The 17961-nt window shown below is 41.3% G+C and overlaps 1 pseudogene; it reads right to left on the reverse strand.

The window, feature by feature from the left end:
• LOC119535455 overlaps window positions 1-17961 on the reverse strand; it is a 45173-nt pseudogene that overhangs the window by 18071 nt on the left and 9141 nt on the right.

Below are 17961 nucleotides of genomic sequence, written 5' to 3' on the forward strand. Positions count from 1 at the left end.
TAACAGGCACACACCACAAAACTGGGCGTGGACATTAGCCTTCCCTGCAACCTCAGCTGAATGTCCCAGAGCTGGGAAGGGGGAGCAGTGTGAATTAACAGAGCCCCGTTCAGCCATCATTTGAGCAGACTGGGAGCCTCCCAACACAGCCCAGCAGCCCAGAACTGCCCTGGGGGGACGGCACTCACCTGCGACATAGCACAGTCATCCCTCAACAGAGGACCCGGGGTGCACAGCCTGGAAGAGGGGCCCACTTGCAAGTCTCAGGAGCCATACGCCAATACCAAAGACTTGTGGGTCAGTGGCAGAGACAAACTGTGGCAGGTCTGAACTGAAGGATTAGACTATTGCAGTAGCTTTAAAACTCTAGGATCATCAGGGAGATTTGATTGTTAGGGCCACCCCCCCTCCCCGACTGCCCAGAAACACGCCCCACATACAGGGCAGGCAACACCAACTACACACGCAAGCTTGGGACACCAATTGGGCCCCACAAGACTCACTCCCCCACTCACCAAAAAGGCTGAGCAGGGGAGATCTGGCTTGTGGAGAACAGGTGTCTCGTGGACGCCACCTGCTGGTTAGTTAGAGAAAGTGTACTCCACGAAGCTGTAGATCTGATAAATTAGAGATAAGGACTTCAACTGGTCTACAAACCCTAAAAGAACCCTATCAAGGTCAGCAAATGCCACGAGGCCAAAAACAACAGAAAATTATAAAGCATATGTAAAAACCAGACGATATGGATAACCCAAGCCCAAGCACCCAAATCAAAAGACCAGAAGAGACACACCTAGAGCAGCTACTCAAAGAACTAAAGATGAACAATGAGACCCTAGTACGGGATATGAAGGAAATCAAGAAGACCCTAGAAGAGCATAAAGAAGACATTGCAAGACTAAATAAAAAAATGGATGATCTTATGGAAATTAAAGAAACTGTTGACCAAATTAAAAAGATTCTGGACACTCATAGTACAAGACTAGAGGAAGTTGAACAACGAATCAGTGACCTGGAAGATGACAGAATGGAAAATGAAAACATAAAAGAAAGAATGGGGAAAAAAATTGAAAAACTCGAAATGGACCTCAGGGATATGATAGATAATATGAAACGTCCAAATATAAGACTCATTGGTGTCCCAGAAGGGGAAGAAAAGGGTAAAGGTCTAGGAAGAGTATTCAAAGAAATTGTTGGGGAAAACTTCCCAAATCTTCTAAACAACATAAATACACAAATCATAAATGCTCAGCGAACTCCAAATAGAATAAATCCAAAAAAACCCACTCCGAGACATATACTGATCACACTGTCAAACATAGAAGAGAAGGAGCAAGTTCTGAAAGCAGCAAGAGAAAAGCAATTCACCACATACAAAGGAAACAGCATAAGACTAAGTAGTGACTACTCAGCAGCCACCATGGAGGCGAGAAGGCAGTGGCACGATATATTTAAAATTCTGAGTGAGAGGAATTTCCAGCCAAGAATACTTTATCCAGCAAAGCTCTCCTTCAAATTTGAGGGAGAGCTTAAATTTTTCACAGACAAAGAAATGCTGAGAGAATTTGCTAACAAGAGACCTGCCCTACTGGAGATACTAAAGGGAGCCCTACAGACAGAGAAACAAAGACAGGACAGAGAGACTTGGAGAAAGGTTCAGTACTAAAGAGATTCGGTATGGGTACAATAAAGGATATTAATAGAGAGAGGGAAAAATATGGCAAACATAATCCAAAGGATAAGATGGCCGATTCAAGAAATGCCTTCACGGTTTTAACGTTGAATGTAAATGGATTAAACTCCCCAATTAAAAGATACAGATTCGCAGAATGGATCAAAAAAAATGAACCATCAATATGTTGCATACAAGAGACTCATCTTAGACACAGGGACACAAAGAAACTGAAAGTGAAAGGATGGAAAAAAATATTTCATGCAAGCTACAGCCAAAAGAAAGCAGGTGTAGCAATATTAATCTCAGATAAAATAGACTTCAAATGCAGGGATGTTTTGAGAGACAAAGAAGGCCACTACATACTAATAAAAGGGGCAATTCAGCAAGAAGAAATAACAATCGTAAATGTCTATGCACCCAATCAAGGTGCCACAAAATACATGAGAGAAACATTGGCAAAACTAAAGGAAGCAATTGATGTTTCCACAATAATTGTGGGAGACTTCAACACATCACTCTCTCCTATAGATAGATCAAACAGACAGAAGACCAATAAGGAAACTGAAAACCTAAACAATCTGATAAATGAATTAGATTTAACAGACATCTACAGGACATTACATCCCAAATCAACAGGATACACATACTTTTCTAGTGCTCACGGAACTTTCTCCAGAATAGATCATATGCTGGGACATAAAACAAGCCTCAATAAATTTAAAAAGATTGAAATTATTCAAAGCACATTCTCTGACCACAATGGAATACAATTAGAAGTCAATAACCATCAGAGACTTAGAAAATTCACAAATACCTGGAGGTTAAACAACACACTCCTAAACAATCAGTGGGTTAAAGAAGAAATAGCAAGAGAAATTGCTAAATATATAGAGACGAATGAAAATGAGAACACAACATACCAAAACCTATGGGATGCAGCAAAAGCAGTGCTAAGGGGGAAATTTATAGCACTAAACGCATATATTAAAAAGGAAGAAAGAGCCAAAATCAAAGAACTAATGGATCAACTGAAGAAGCTAGAAAATGAACAGCAAACCAATCCTAAACCAAGTACAAGAAAAGAAATAACAAGGATTAAAGCAGAAATAAATGACATAGAGAACAAAAAAACAATAGAAAGGATAAATATCACCAAAAGTTGGTTCTTTGAGAAGATCAACAAGATTGACAAGCCCCTAGCTAGACTGACAAAATCAAAAGAGAGAAGACCCATATAAACAAAATAATGAATGAAAAAGGTGACATAACTGCAGATCCTGAAGAAATTAAAAAATTATAAGAGGATATTATGAACAACTGTATGGCAACAAACTGGATAATGTAGAAGAAATGGACAATTTCCTGGAAACATATGAACAACCTAGACTGACCAGAGAAGAAATAGAAGACCTCAACCAACCCATCACAAGCAAAGAGATCCAATCAGTCATCAAAAATCTTCCCACAAATAAATGCCCAGGGCCAGATGGCTTCACAGGGGAATTCTACCAAACTTTCCAGAAAGAACTGACACCAATCTTACTCAAACTCTTTCAAAACATTGAAAAAAATGGAACACTACCTAATTCATTTTATGAAGCTAACATCAATCTAATACCAAAACCAGGCAAAGATGCTACAAAAAAGGAAAACTACCGGCCAATCTCCCTAATGAATATAGATGCAAAAATCCTCAACAAAATACTTGCAAATCGAATCCAAAGACACATTAAAAAAATCATACACCATGACCAAGTGGGGTTCATTCCAGGCATGCAAGGATGGTTCAACATAAGAAAAACAATCAATGTATTACAACACATTAAAAACTCGAAAGGGAAAAATCAATCGATCATCTCAATAGATGCTGAAAAAGCATTTGACAAAATCCAACATCCGTTTTTGATAAAAACACTTCAAAAGGTAGGAATTGAAGGAAACTTCCTCAACATGATAAAGAGCATATATGAAAAACCCACAGCCAGCATAGTACTCAATGGTGAGAGACTGAAAGCCTTCCCTCTAAGATCAGGAACAAGACAAGGATGCCCGCTGTCACCACTGTTATTCAACATTGTGCTGGAAGTGCTAGCCAGGGCAATCCGGCAAGACAAAGAAATAAAAGGCATCCAAATTGGAAAAGAAGAAGTAAAACTGTCATTGTTTGCAGATGATATGATCTTATATCTAGAAAACCCTGAGAAATCAACGATACACCTACTAGAGCTAATAAACAAATTTAGCAAAGTAGCAGGATACAAGATTAATGCACATAAGTCAGTAATGTTTCTATATGCTAGAAATGAACAAACTGAAGAGACACTCAAGAAAAAGATACCATTTTCAATAGCAACTAAAAAAATCAAGTACCTAGGAATAAACTTAACCAAAGATGTAAAAGACCTATACAAAGAAAACTACATAACTCTACTAAAAGAAATAGAAGGGGACCTTAAAAGATGGAAAAATATTCCATGTTCATGGATAGGAAGGCTAAATGTCATTAAGATGTCAATTCTACCCAAACTCATCTACAGATTCAATGCAATCCCAATCAAAATTCCAACAACCTACTTTGCAGACTTGGAAAAGCTAGTTATCAAATTTATTTGGAAAGGGAAGATGCCTCGAATTGCTAAAGACACTTTAAAAAAGAAAAACGAAGTGGGAGGACTTACACTCCCTGACTTTGAAGCTTATTATAAAGCCACAGTTGCCAAAACAGCATGGTACTGGCACAAAGATAGACATATAGATCAATGGAATCGAATTGAGAATTCAGAGATAGACCCTCAGATCTATGGCCGACTGATCTTTGATAAGGCCCCCAAAGTCACCGAACTGAGCCATAATGGTCTTTTCAACAAATGGGGCTGGGAGAGTTGGATATCCATATCCAAAAGAATGAAAGAGGACCCCTACCTCACCCCCTACACAAAAATTAACTCAAAATGGACCAAAGATCTCAATATAAAAGAAAGTACCATTAAACTCCTAGAAGATAATGTAGGAAAACATCTTCAAGACCTTGTATTAGGAGGCCACTTCCTAGACTTTACACCCAAAGCACAAGCAACAAAAGAGAAAATAGATAAATGGGAACTCCTCAAGCTTAGAAGTTTCTGCACCTCAAAGGAATTTCTCAAAAAGGTAAAGAGGCAGCCAACTCAATGGGAAAAAATTTTTGGAAACCATGTATCTGACAAAAGACTGATATCTTGCATATACAAAGAAATCCTACAACTCAATGACAATAGTACAGACAGCCCAATTATAAAATGGGCAAAAGATATGAAAAGACAGTTCTCTGAAGAGGAAATACAAATGGCCAAGAAACACATGAAAAAATGTTCAGCTTCACTAGCTATTAGAGAGATGCAAATTAAGACCACAATGAGATACCATCTAACACCGGTTAGAATGGCTGCCATTAAACAAACAGGAAACTACAAATGCTGGAGGGGATGTGGAGAAATTGGAACTCTTATTCATTGTTGGTGGGACTGTATAATGGTTCAGCCACTCTGGAAGTCAGTCTGGCAGTTCCTTAGAAAACTAGAGATAGAGCTACCATTCGATCCAGCGATTGCACTTCTCGGGATATACCCGGAAGATCGGAAAGCAGTGACACGAACAGATATCTGCACGCCAATGTTCATAGCAGCATTATTCACAATTGCCAAGAGATGGAAACAACCCAAATGTCCATCAACAGATGAGTGGACAAATAAAATGTGGTATATACACACGATGGAATACTACGCGGCAGTAAGAAGGAACGATCTGGTGAAACATATGACAACATGGATGAACCTTGAAGACATAATGCTGAGCGAAATAAGCCAGGCACAAAAAGAGAAATATTATATGCTACCACTAATGTGAACTTTGAAAAATGTAAAACAAATGGTTTATAATGTAGAATGTAGGGGAACTAGCAGTAGAGAGCAATTAAGGAAGGGGGAACAATAATCCAAGAAGAACAGATAAGCTATTTAACGTTCTGGGGATGCCCAGAAATGACTATGGTCTGTTAATTTCTGATGGATGTAGTAGGAACAAGTTCACTGAAATGTTGCTATAGTATGTAACTTTCTTGGGGTAAAGTAGGAACATGTTGGAAGTTAAGCAGTTATCTTAGGTTAGTTGTCTTTTTCTTACTCCCTTGCTATGGTCTCTTTGAAATGTTCTTTTATTGTATGTTTGTTTTCTTTTTAACTTTTTTTTTCATACAGTTGATTTGAAAAAAGAAGGGAAAGTTAAAAAAAAAAAAGAAAAAAGACAAACAAGGAAAAAAAAAAAAAAAAAAAAAACGATGTAGTGCCCCCTTGAGGAGCCTGTGGAGAATGCAGGGGTATTCGCCTACCCCACCTCCATGGTTGCTAACATGACCACAGACATAGGGGACTGGTGGTTTGATGGGTTGAGCCCTCTACCATAAGTTTTACCCTTGGGAAGACGGTTGCTGCAAAGGAGAGGCTAGGCCTCCCTGTATTTGTGCCTAAGAGTCTCCTCCTGAATGCCTCTTTGTTGCTCAGATGTGGCCCTCTCTCTCTGGCTAAGCCAACTTGAAAGGTGAAATCACTGCCCTCCCCCCTACGTGGGATCAGACACCCAGGGAAGAGAATCTCCCTGGCAACGTGGAATATGACTCCCGGGGAGGAATGTAGACCCGGCATCGTGGGATGGAGAACATCTTCTTGACCAAAAGGGGGATGTGAAAGGAAATGAAATAAGCTTCAGTGGCAGAGCGATTCCAAAACGAGCCGAGAGATCACTCTGGTGGGCACTCTTACGCACACTTTAGACAACCTTTTTTAGGTTCTAAAGAATTGGGGTAGCTGGTGGTGGATACCTGAAACTATTAAACTACAACCCAGAACCCATGAATCTCGAAGACAGTTGTATAAAAATGTAGCTTATGAGGGGTGACAGTGGGATTGGGAATGCCATAAGGACCAAACTCCACTTTGTCTAGTTTATGGATCGATGTGTAGAAAAGTAGGGGAAGCAAACAAACAGACAAAGGTACCTAGTGTTCTTTTTTACTTCAATTGCTCTTTTTCACTCTAATTATTATTCTTGTTATTTTTGTGTGTGTGCTAATGAAGGTGTCAGGGATTGATTTAGGTGATGAATGTACAACTATGTAATGGTACTGTAAACAATCGAAAGTACAATTTGTTTTGTATGACTGCGTGGTATGTGAATGTATCTCAATAAAATGATGATTAAAAAAAAAAAAAAAAAAAAAATCATACACCATGAACAAGTGGGGTTTATTCCAGGCATGCAAGGATGGTTCAACATAAGAAAATCAATCCATGTATTACAACACATTAACAAGCCAAAAGGGAAAAATCAATTGATCATCTCAATAGATGCTGAAAAAGCATTTGACAAAATCCAACATCCGTTTTTGATAAAAACACTTCAAAAGGTAGGAATTGAAGGAAACTTCCTCATCATGATAAAGAGCATATATGAAAAACCCACAGCCAGCATAGTACTCAATGGTGAGAGACTGAAAGCCTTCCCTCTAAGATCAGGAACAAGGCAAGGATGCCCGCTGTCACCACTGTTATTCAACATTGTGCTGGAAGTGCTAGCCAGGGCAATCCGGCAAGACAAAGAAATAAAAGGCATCCAAATTGGAAAAGAAGAAGTAAAACTGTCATTGTTTGCAGATGATATGATCTTATATCTAGAAAACCCTGAGAAATTGACGATACAGCTACTAGAGCTAATAAACAAATTTAGCAAAGTAGCGGGATACAAAGTTAATGCACATAAGTCAGTAATGTTTCTATATGCCAGAAATGAACAAACTGAAGAGACACTCAAGAGAAAGATACCATTTTCAATAGCAACTAAAAAAATCAAGTACCTAGGAATAAACTTAACCAAAGATGTACAAGAGCTATACAAAGAAAACTACATAACTTTACTAAAAGAAATAGAAGGGGACCTTAAAAGATGGAAAAATATTCCATGTTCATGGATAGGAAGACTAAATGTCATTAAGATGTCAATTCTACCCAAACTCATCTACAGATTCAATGCAATCCCAATCAAAATTCCAACAACCTACTTTGCAGACTTGGAAAAGCTAGTTATCAAATTTATTTGGAAAGGGAAGATGCCTCGAATTGCTAAAGACACTCTAAAAAAGAAAAACGAAGTGGGAGGACTTACACTCCCTGACTTTGAAGCGTATTATAAAGCCACAGTTGCCAAAACAGCATGGTACTGGCACAAAGATAGACATATAGATCAATGGAATCGAATTGAGAATTCGGAGATAGACCCTCAGATCTATGGCCGACTGATCTTTGATAAGGCCCCCAAAGTCACTGAACTGAGTCATAATGGTCTTTTCAACAAATGGGGCTGGGAGAGTTGGATATCCATATCCAAAAGAATGAAAGAGGACCCCTACCTCACCCCCTACACAAAAATTAACTCAAAATGGACCAAAGATCTCAATATAAAAGAAAGTACCATAAAACTCCTAGAAGATAATGTCGGAAAACATCTTCAAGACCTTGTATTAGGCAGCCACTTCCTAGACTTTACACCCAAAGCACAAGCAACAAAAGAGAAAATAGATAAATGGGAACTCCTCAAGCTTAGAAGTTTCTGCACCTCAAAGGAATTTCTCAAAAAGGTAAAGAGGCAGCCAACTCAATGGGAAAAAATTTTTGGAAACCATGTATCTGACAAAAGACTGATATCTTGCATATATAAAGAAATCCTACAACTCAATGACAATAGTACAGACGGCCCAATTATAAAATGGGCAAAAGATATGAAAAGACAGTTCTCTGAAGAGGAAATACAAATGGCCAAGAAACACATGAAAAAATGTTCAGCTTCATTAGCTATTAGAGAGATGCAAATTAAGACCACAATGAGATACCATCTAACACCGGTTAGAATGGCTGCCATTAAACAAACAGGAAACTGCAAATGCTGGAGGGGATGTGGAGAAATTGGAACTCTTATTCATTGTTGGTGGGACTGTATAATGGTTCAGCCACTCTGGAAGTCAGTCTGGCAGTTCCTTAGAAAACTAGATATAGAGTTACCATTCGATCCAGCGATTGCACTTCTCGGTATATACCCGGAAGGTCGGAAAGCAGTGACACGAACAGATATCTGCACGCCAATGTTCATAGCAGCATTATTCACAATTGCCAAGAGATGGAAACAACCCAAATGTCCTTCAACAGATGAGTGGATAAATAAAATGTGGTATATACACACGATGGAATACTACGCGGCAGTAAGAAGGAACGATCTTGTGAAACATGTGACAACATGGATGAACCTTGAAGACATAATGCTGAGCGAAATAAGCCAGGCACAAAAAGAGAAATATTATATGCTACCACTAATGTGAACTTTGAAAAATGTAAAACAAATGGTTTATAATGTAGAATGTAGGGGAACTAGGAATAGAGATCAATTAAGGAAGGGGGAACAATAATCCAAGAAGAACAGATAAGCTATTTAACGTTCTGGGGATGCCCAGGAATGACTATGGTCTGTTAATTTCTGATGGATATAGTAGGAGCAAGTTCACAGAAATGTTGCTATATTAGGTAACTTTCTTGGAGTAAAGTAGGAACATGTTGGAAGTTAAGCAGTTATCTTAGGTTAGTTGTCTTTTTCTTACTCCCTTGTTATGGTCTCTTTGAAATGTTCTTTTATTGTATGTTTGTTTTCTTTTTAACTTTTTTTTTCATGCAGTTGATGTAGAAAAGAAGGGAAAGTTAAAAAAAAAAAAAAAAGAAAGAAAAACAAGGAAAAAAAAAGATGTAGTGCCCCCTTGAGGAGCCTGTGGAGAATGCAGGGGTATTCGCCTACCGCACCTCCATGGTTGCTAACATGACCACAGACATAGGGGACTGGTGGTTTGTTGGGTTGAGCCCTCTACCACAGGTTTTACCCTTGGGAAGACGGTTGCTGCAAAGGAGAGGCTAGGCCTCCCTATGGTTGTGCCTAAGAGCCTCCTCCTGAATGCCTCTTTGTTGCTCAGATGTGGCCCTCTCTCTCTGGCTAAGCCAACTTGAAAGGTAAAATCACTGTCCTCCCCACTACGTGGGATCAGACACCCAGGGGAGTGAATCTCCCTGGCAACGTGGAATATGACTCCCGGGGAGGAATGTAGACCCAGCATCGTGGGATGGAAAACATCTTCTTGACCAAAAGGGGGATGTGAAAGGAAATGAAATAAGCTTCAGTGGCAGAGAGATTCCAAAAGGAGCAGAGAGGTCACTCTGGTGGGCACTCTTATGCACACTTTAGACAACCCTTTTTAGGTTCTAAAGAATTGGGGTAGCTGGTGGTGGATACCCAAAACTATCAAACTACAACCCAGAACCCATGAATCTCAAAGACAGTTGTATAAAAATGTAGCTTATGAGGGGTGACAATGGGATTGGGAAAGCCATAAGGACCACACTCCACTTTGTCTAGTTTATGAATGGATGAGTAGAAAAATAGGGGAAGGAAACAAACAGACAAAGGTACCCAGTGTTCTTTTTTACTTCAATTGCTCTTTTTCACTCTAATTATTATCCTTGTTATTTTTGTGTGTGTGCTAATGAAGGTGTCAGGGATTGATTTAGGTGATGAATGTACAACTATGTAATGGTACTGTAAACAATCGAAAGTACGATTTGTTTTGTATGACTGCGTGGTATGTGAATATATGTCAATAAAATGAAGATTAAAAAAAAAAAAATGGTGAAAAAAAAAAAAAAAATTGCTGCTGAACCTAAAGAGCAAAGCCCTACCTCAGGGCTTCTTGTGTGTGAGGAAAAGAAGCTCCCCTTAAATTAAACCTCTGTTCGTTTCCAAATGCATTCTTAATAATAGTATTTCCTTTCTCTTTATGTTTCACTCAGAAACACTAGCTTAGTCTCAATAGACTTAGGCTTTTGGAAACCAAAGACTCAATAGTATTTCTGATTTTTACTTGGTGGGGGGGAACAATGGGGTGGGGGTTAAGGGGGAGGAAGAATATAAGATAGTATCTTTAAAATATTATTCCGCCATATAGTTCATTATGGTTAGAGCTTAGCGCATGGAAGCCAGCCCCTGCATCTAGGCTAATTCCCCAGCCCCAGTTCTCTCTTCGGTGTGTGTAGGCCTCTTGCCCCTTGCAGTTCTCTCTCTCAGGTAGAGACCTGAGAACGGAACAGAGCATAAGAATTTAAAACAAGTCTGAAAAAGTCTGAGAACCAACTAAGGATATAATTTGCTCCCCTGACTATGAATATTGGATTTAAACTGCTGTGGAGAAAAATCTGACTAGATATTGGAGTATGGGGAAGAGACTACTTACAAACAAGGAAATACTGATACATATCAGGGAGAAATTACACAACAGCCTTCCTTTCCTTCCCCCTTCTTTGGCTCATTGTGTTTTCCATGTCAGAGTTAACCCAGTGTTTGCCCTGACTCACTACTTACTGTACTTCCTCTCTTAACAGCTAGTCCTTCATCAACTGGTAGAATTTAGCCTCAGTATTAAAAGGAGCTGTCACTTTGGTTCTTGTGGTTTTGTCCCAGAATACTAAGTCTATGGGACCGCTGCGTTGGGTGGAAAGCCAGCCAGCTCTGAGGTTGGAAGAGTCATAACTTCTTTTTGTATTTTTAGTACATTGTTCCTTCTTGAACAATTTTTTTCTGTTTTTGAAACTTATCCCCTTTCCAGTATCTTAAGAGAAGGAGAACAACAATGTATCAGACTTTGTACTAAGAGATTTAATCGTTTTACCTTCCCAACCACCATGAGAAGAAGGTGTTATTCTACCTATGGTGAGATCATTAATGAAGATATTATTCAAGGTTTTGAGGAGATTGAGAGAAGAGGGTGCCTTTGGGAAGTCATGGGATGGAAAGGAGAGATCCCCCAGATGAAAGGTCTGTGGATCCTGCAAGAAGGGCCTTCAAAAGTTTGTTCTGTCTGGTGGAAAAAAAAAATTGGGAGCTCCTCAGCAAGGGTACACCAGCTAGGAATCTTTACATGAGTTTATATTTGTGCCGCAGATACCCTTCCAGGCTGTAGACTAATTTGTCTTGGCTGCACAACAACCCCCTTTGTCAACTCTGCCTGAAAGGACTGGGTAGCTGCATTTCATTTTCTGGCAGGCCCAGAGTCCTAGTTGGCAACAAAGTGACAAAGCCCCTGGTATGTGAAGGGCCCTACAGGCTGAAACAATGGATGGCTGATGATCCAACTCCTCCCTGGTGCCTTGGCACTGTGTAAGACCCCAGGACCTTTGCCCAACCTTCGATAGAATTTCCACGTCAGGTGGAATGGGAAATCAGAGCCAGTAGGCTGACTGATTTAAAGAAAGTCAAGATATTTCTTGTATACACTTGAGTGACAGTAACATGAATTACTTATGCACAAGAAATTAAAGCTCAGAGAGGTTAAATAACAAGTCTAAGGTTAAATAACAAGTCCAAGGTTAAACGGCTAATAAACAGCAAAAATGAAAATGGAATTGTACCAGTTTGAATATATTGTGTCTCCCAAATGCCATTATCTTTGATGTAATCTTATGTGGGCAGACGTTATCAGTGTTGATTAGATTGTAATTCTTTGAGTGTTTCTTTGGAATGCGCCCCACCCAGCTGTGGGTGATGACTCTGATTGGATAATTTCCATGGAGGTGTTGCTCCGCACATTTGGGGTGGTTCTAAGTTGATCAGTGGAGCTATATAAGTGAGGTAACATAACAGAAGGAACTCAGTGCAGCTGTGAGTGATGTTTGAAGAGGAGCCACAGCCAAGAGGGACACTTTAAAGAAAGCACAGGAGCTGCAGATGAGGGGTAGTTTGAAGACGGCTGTTGAAAGCAGACTCTTGCTCTGGAGAAGCTAACAGAGGACAGATACCCCATGTGCAACTAAGAGTGACATTTCTGAGGAACTGTAGCCTAGAGAGGTATGTCCTGGGAGAAAGCCATTTTGAAACCAGAACTTTGGAGCAGATGCCAGCCACATGCCTTCCCAGCTAATAGAGGTTTTCCGGACACCATTGGCCATCCTCCAGTGAAGGTACCCAATTGTTGATGTGTTACCTTGGACACTTTATGGCCTGTCCCGGCCTGCGGAACGATCAACGGAGGCTCCAAATCCTGTGAGGGAGGAATGGTATGGGACAAGAGACGCGAAGAACGACAGCAAGACAGGTTTCTGATCAAGCTGCAAAACTTTATTGAAGAGGCAGAGCATATATACCCTAGGAGAAGGGGAAGTGGCTAGCAAGGGCTCGTGGCGGTCTAGGATTGGTGGCTGCTGTTGCTAGGGCGGATGGCAGATGTAGGGTTAGCATTTTTGGCGCGAACTAGCACTTTTGGCACGAACTACTTCCGTAAAGAAGGCTGAGGGTAACTTAAGCTATTGTTGTATCAGCCCTGGCGGCCATGTTGCACATCTCCGGCATAGCTGAAGGTGGGCTTCATGCATGCTACCTTAATCGCCCTCTACATCTCCTCGCTTTGTTTTTCAAAAGGATGGAGGAAGAATGCTGATTGAGCATTCTTTTGGCATTAACCTGCTGGGGGAAGTAGAGGCCTCATTCCCCAAGTTGTTTGTGGCTTCTGTTTTTCTGGGGAGGGGAATTTGTGCAGAGCGAACCCCTATGCAAATGAGGCATACTTCTCAAGGAGCTCGAAAATGGCCTTTAATTGTTTTGGCCCTCCTTTGCAGTGCTTTGCCTCGCACCCAGTGGTACCAATCATAGCATAAGCTAGAAGCATACTTTCGAGTTATATGCTGCTCCCTTAGGAGGGGGCTTTCTTATCCGAAAGGGTGGGTAGCAGGTAGGTTTTCTGGATCCATACCTTGGTCAGTGAGGTGAAGCCGGTGATAATGCACTTGAATAGGCTTGCCTAGGGCAGAATCAACTTGGTCCTTAACTAGCTGTATTATTCTTTTTATGGCCCAAGGTGCAAAAGATATTATAAGGAGTATGGTTATAAAGGGGCCTAATATAGGGAGGAGGTAAGGGAGAATTCCGTTGAGCCCCCAGGAGGTACTTCCTTGGGTTTCTCGCTCACGTTTGCAGTTTTCAATTCCTTCCCTAAGTTTGGTCATGGAATCTTTAACTATGCCAGAATGGTCAGCGTAAAAGCAACATTCCTCACCTAGTGCAGCACAAAGCCCTCCTTGCTTAAGGAAAAGTAGATCTAAGCCTCTCCTGTTTTGGAGAACAACCTCTGATAAAGATGTAAGGGATTTCTCAAGATGGGTGATGGAGGTTTCAATGCGGGCTAAATCTTCGTCTATAGCAGCTCTTAGGTGGGAGAAGCCTTGGTTGTGGAGGATAATAGAGGCGGTTCCAGTGCTTAGGCCAGCAATACCTAAAAGAGAAGCAATAGTGACAGCCGTGATAATTTCTCTTTTGTTTCTTAGCATGGTTGGAGGTTGCGCTGTTAAGTGGTGATAAAGGTCTTCCTCTGCATGGAAGAGGACATGGGGTAGCACAGCCACTAAGAGGCACATTTCCCCTGTTTCAGTGAGGGCTTTTGCTGATACGCAAGGAGTAAGCCCCGTGGAAGAGCACAGCCATTTTGCCCCTATTGGGAGAATATAGAATTTACCTTCTGGAAAGGACGACTGTGCACAGACCTTTTTTAAGGAGGAGGAGGAAATGTTACCAACACAATGCCCAGAGTGAAGAACGGATTGCATAGTAAGGCCGATTTTTCTGTTTGCATTCCAAGGACATTGTGGAGGATTGTCCTCATTAGAAATATTAAATGTGACATTAAGAGCTATAGCATCATAATAAGGGGGTTTGACAGAGAAGCACAGCCAACAACTGTGAGTAAGGTTAGGTTGGGAGGAGTTTAGAGAGAGAAAGGCGGTTTGGAGTATTGGCCAAAGTGGTGTATTAAGCGACATGGGAGGGGTTGGGGATGACAATATTGAAATGTTAGTAGAGGGGGAGGTAGTGGAATGAATTTTGGAAGGATTTTTGCTTGGCGTGCTCGGCGTGCGAGGAGGGGTAGCTGGGGGCGCGAGCACTATATTTGGTCCAACGGCGGATGGTTTTTGTTGTACTGCTTCCTTCTTTATTAATATAAGGGACCCTGGGTTGCTTCCTGTAACGTAAATTTGGAAGCCCCATGTTTGACCGAGTAGCCAAGAGGGATCAGTAGGAAGCTGCACGGTGAGCATAAGTTTTTTTGGACAGAGGTACCTATCGTACCAGCGGTTGCCTGGGTTCTGGCAAGTATATGGGACCTCTGTAAGATTTAGAAATTTGTCAGGGGCATAGGGTTTCCAGCTAGTGGCCAGTGTTTCACACCCCCAGTATGCACAGTAGTACTCATAGGGGGAATTGCAGTACGGTTTTCCAGGATTTGAGGATGGGCACATGTAATAATTCTGTATATTAAGGCTGCCAGGATAACCGACAGGTTTTGGATTAGGAGGGGGAAACAGATCAGTGGCATTAAAAACAAAAGAGGGGCGTCCTGCAGTGGTATTGCAAAGAATTATTTTGGAATCTTCCCATCGCGCAAGGGTCCATTTCCAAGGCTGATGGGGGTTGGAATTGCGATTAGGATTGCCATGCAATATACTAGGTAGGAGAAGGCATAAAGCGGCAATTTTGAGTGGTAGTAGGCTTAACAAGGCCATACTAATAGGGGCTATTGGTTCTTTCTATTAAGGGAAGCAAGCTAGAAGAGTGATACACCCTACAACACACAAATATGTTATAGCAAGCAGGATTTTTTCTAACGGGTTCCAATCTTTTGGGGCAACGGTTGCTAATCCGGCTGCAAACAGCAAGGCCAAAAAACCAATTAGTAAAAGCCAATAGTAATTCAAGTGGTAATTCATGTGATTAGTGATGGAATAAACCTGTAAGCAGGACTTCTTTCCACTTCCGGTTGTGTGCGGGCTGGTCGTCTCCGGATGGGTTATAGCAGGAGTTATTGACGCGCTGTAAGAGAGAAGAAAGATATTTTTCTCAGGGAGAGGCTTCTACCCTGGAAAGGTTATCATTAAGAGGAGGGGAGGGAAGTGTCTCAGGGGTTTGTTTTGGCAATGAGGAATTAATATGTTTTATTAGCCTTTCTGGAAGCCAGCGAGGACCTTCCCTCTTTTGGTCGTATATGCAAGCAGAGCCTCGCCCCCAAATAATCACGGGGTCAGGCCCATTCCATTCTGACGTTAAGGGGTCACGCCACATGACAGTGGCTTGTTGCATCTGTGTTTTGGGATGCCAATGTCTGTCGGCTGCAGATTGCCCTTTATCATCCAGAGTTAGGAAGTTAAGAACAAAAAGAGCATGATGTAAAAGGTCTCGGGGACGTTGTTTTGTGAGGTTGAGAGTGCTTTCGGCTAGGCGACACAAAGCATTTTTTAGGGTGCGATGTGTTCGTTCTACTATTCCCTGGCCCTGGGGGTTATATGGTATTCCCGTAATATGCTTAATTTGTAATTGCTGACAAAAGGTTTGAAAATTTTTGCCAGTATATCCAGGCCCATTGTCTGTTTTAATGAGTTTAGGCTGGCCTAAAATGGTGAAACAATGCAGCAAGTGAGAAATAACATGTTTTGAAGCTTCTCCTGTTTGCAAACTAGCTTGAATAAATCCACTATATGGGTCAACGCAAACATGAATATATTTGAGTTGCCCAAAGCTGGCAAAGTGGGTGACATCCATTTGCCAGATTTCATTTGGGATAAGCCCTTTTGGGTTAACTCCCAAATGAGGGACTGGTAGTTGGGTTACACAGTTTTTGCAGGCTTTAACAATTTCCTTTGCTTGTTCCCTTGTAATATTGAATTTTAGGCGGAGGGTGTTTGCATTTAGGTGGTGTTGGGCATGGGCTTGGGAAGCTAAGGTTAGAGAATTAGAAAGATTGGGACATATTAATTGGGTGGCAGCATCTGCTAGCGCATTGCCTTCTGCAAGGGGACCTGGTAGATTTTGGTGGGCACGGAGGTGCCCCACAAAAAAGGGGTGCTGCCGTTTGAGAATTAATTTTTGTAACTTTGAAAATAAGGGGACTGCATTGGTGGATGGTTTGATAAATGGAGTTGTTTCTAATAGCGGTACAGCCTGAGCTATGTATGCACTATCCGTGTATAAAGTAAAAGGTTGGTTTTGAAGGTGGGAAAAAACCTGCAGGACTGCATAGAGCTCGACAAGTTGAGCTGAAGTATAGGGAGAGTGCACGGAAAATGCTTGACCCTGGATGACGTATGCTGCGGTCCCATTTGCTGAACCATCAGTAAAGACTAAGGTAGCAGAGTCTATGGGTTTTGCTTTAGTGATTTTTGGGAAGGTGAATTGATGGATTTTGGCGAACTGAATTAATGGATCGCTTGGGTAATGATTATCAATATCGCCTAGGAATGAAGAGCATGCGATAGCCCATTCGTCGTCGGTTTGAAAAAGCCAATGGATTTGATCTTGGGTATACGGGACGATAAGGGAATCAGGGTCTTTTCTAAACAATTGGCGACTAGTTTGTCGGCCTTTAGTTATGAGGGCAGCTATAAGAGAAATATACGGTGAGAGCACCTTTGTTGGAGTAGCTGGGAGATGAACCCAGAGTAGTGGGTGGCCTCGCCCATTTGGTTGTTTTAAATTGAATTGCCAGAATACGCCTGTAGGCGTGTGGGTTGTAGCAAGAATTATAAAAATTAAGGGTTGGTGGTAATTTATTTGATAGCAAGTTTGATTTTGGATAGCTTGGTTTACGATGGTAAGTGCCTGCATTGCCTCTGGAGTTACGCTTCGGGGAGAGGAGGGGTTTGCGTCTCCTTTTAAGATATTATTGAGTGGCAGAAGAGCTTCAGTGGGTAGCTTTAGGTAGGGGCGAAGCCATTGAATGTCTCCTAAAAGTTTTTGGAAGTCATTTAACGTTAGTAGATGGGAGGTTCGCAGTTGAATGCGAGGTGTTAAAACTTGCTGGTGCCAAAGCTCGAACCCTAGATAAGAAAAGGGGTCTGAGGTTTGTACTTTGTTAGGGGCTATTTGAAGACCTTTTGCTGTTAAATTTTTAAGAAGGTCTTGAAAACAAGAATGTAGGTTGGACATGTCCTGACTCGCTAACAGGATATCATCCATGTAATGGAGAATGTAGATCTGTGGCCATAGTTGTCTGACAGGGTTAACGGCGTCAGTAACAAATTTTTGGCATAAAGTCGGACTATTGGCCATGCCCTGTGGCAAGACTTTCCATTGAAATCGGGGCATAGGGCCTTGAAAATTGATTTGAGGAACACTAAAGGCAAAATGTT

The sequence above is a fragment of the Choloepus didactylus genome, chromosome 5 (genome assembly GCF_015220235.1).
Source record: "Choloepus didactylus isolate mChoDid1 chromosome 5, mChoDid1.pri, whole genome shotgun sequence".
NCBI classification, from domain to species: Eukaryota; Metazoa; Chordata; class Mammalia; order Pilosa; family Megalonychidae; genus Choloepus; species Choloepus didactylus.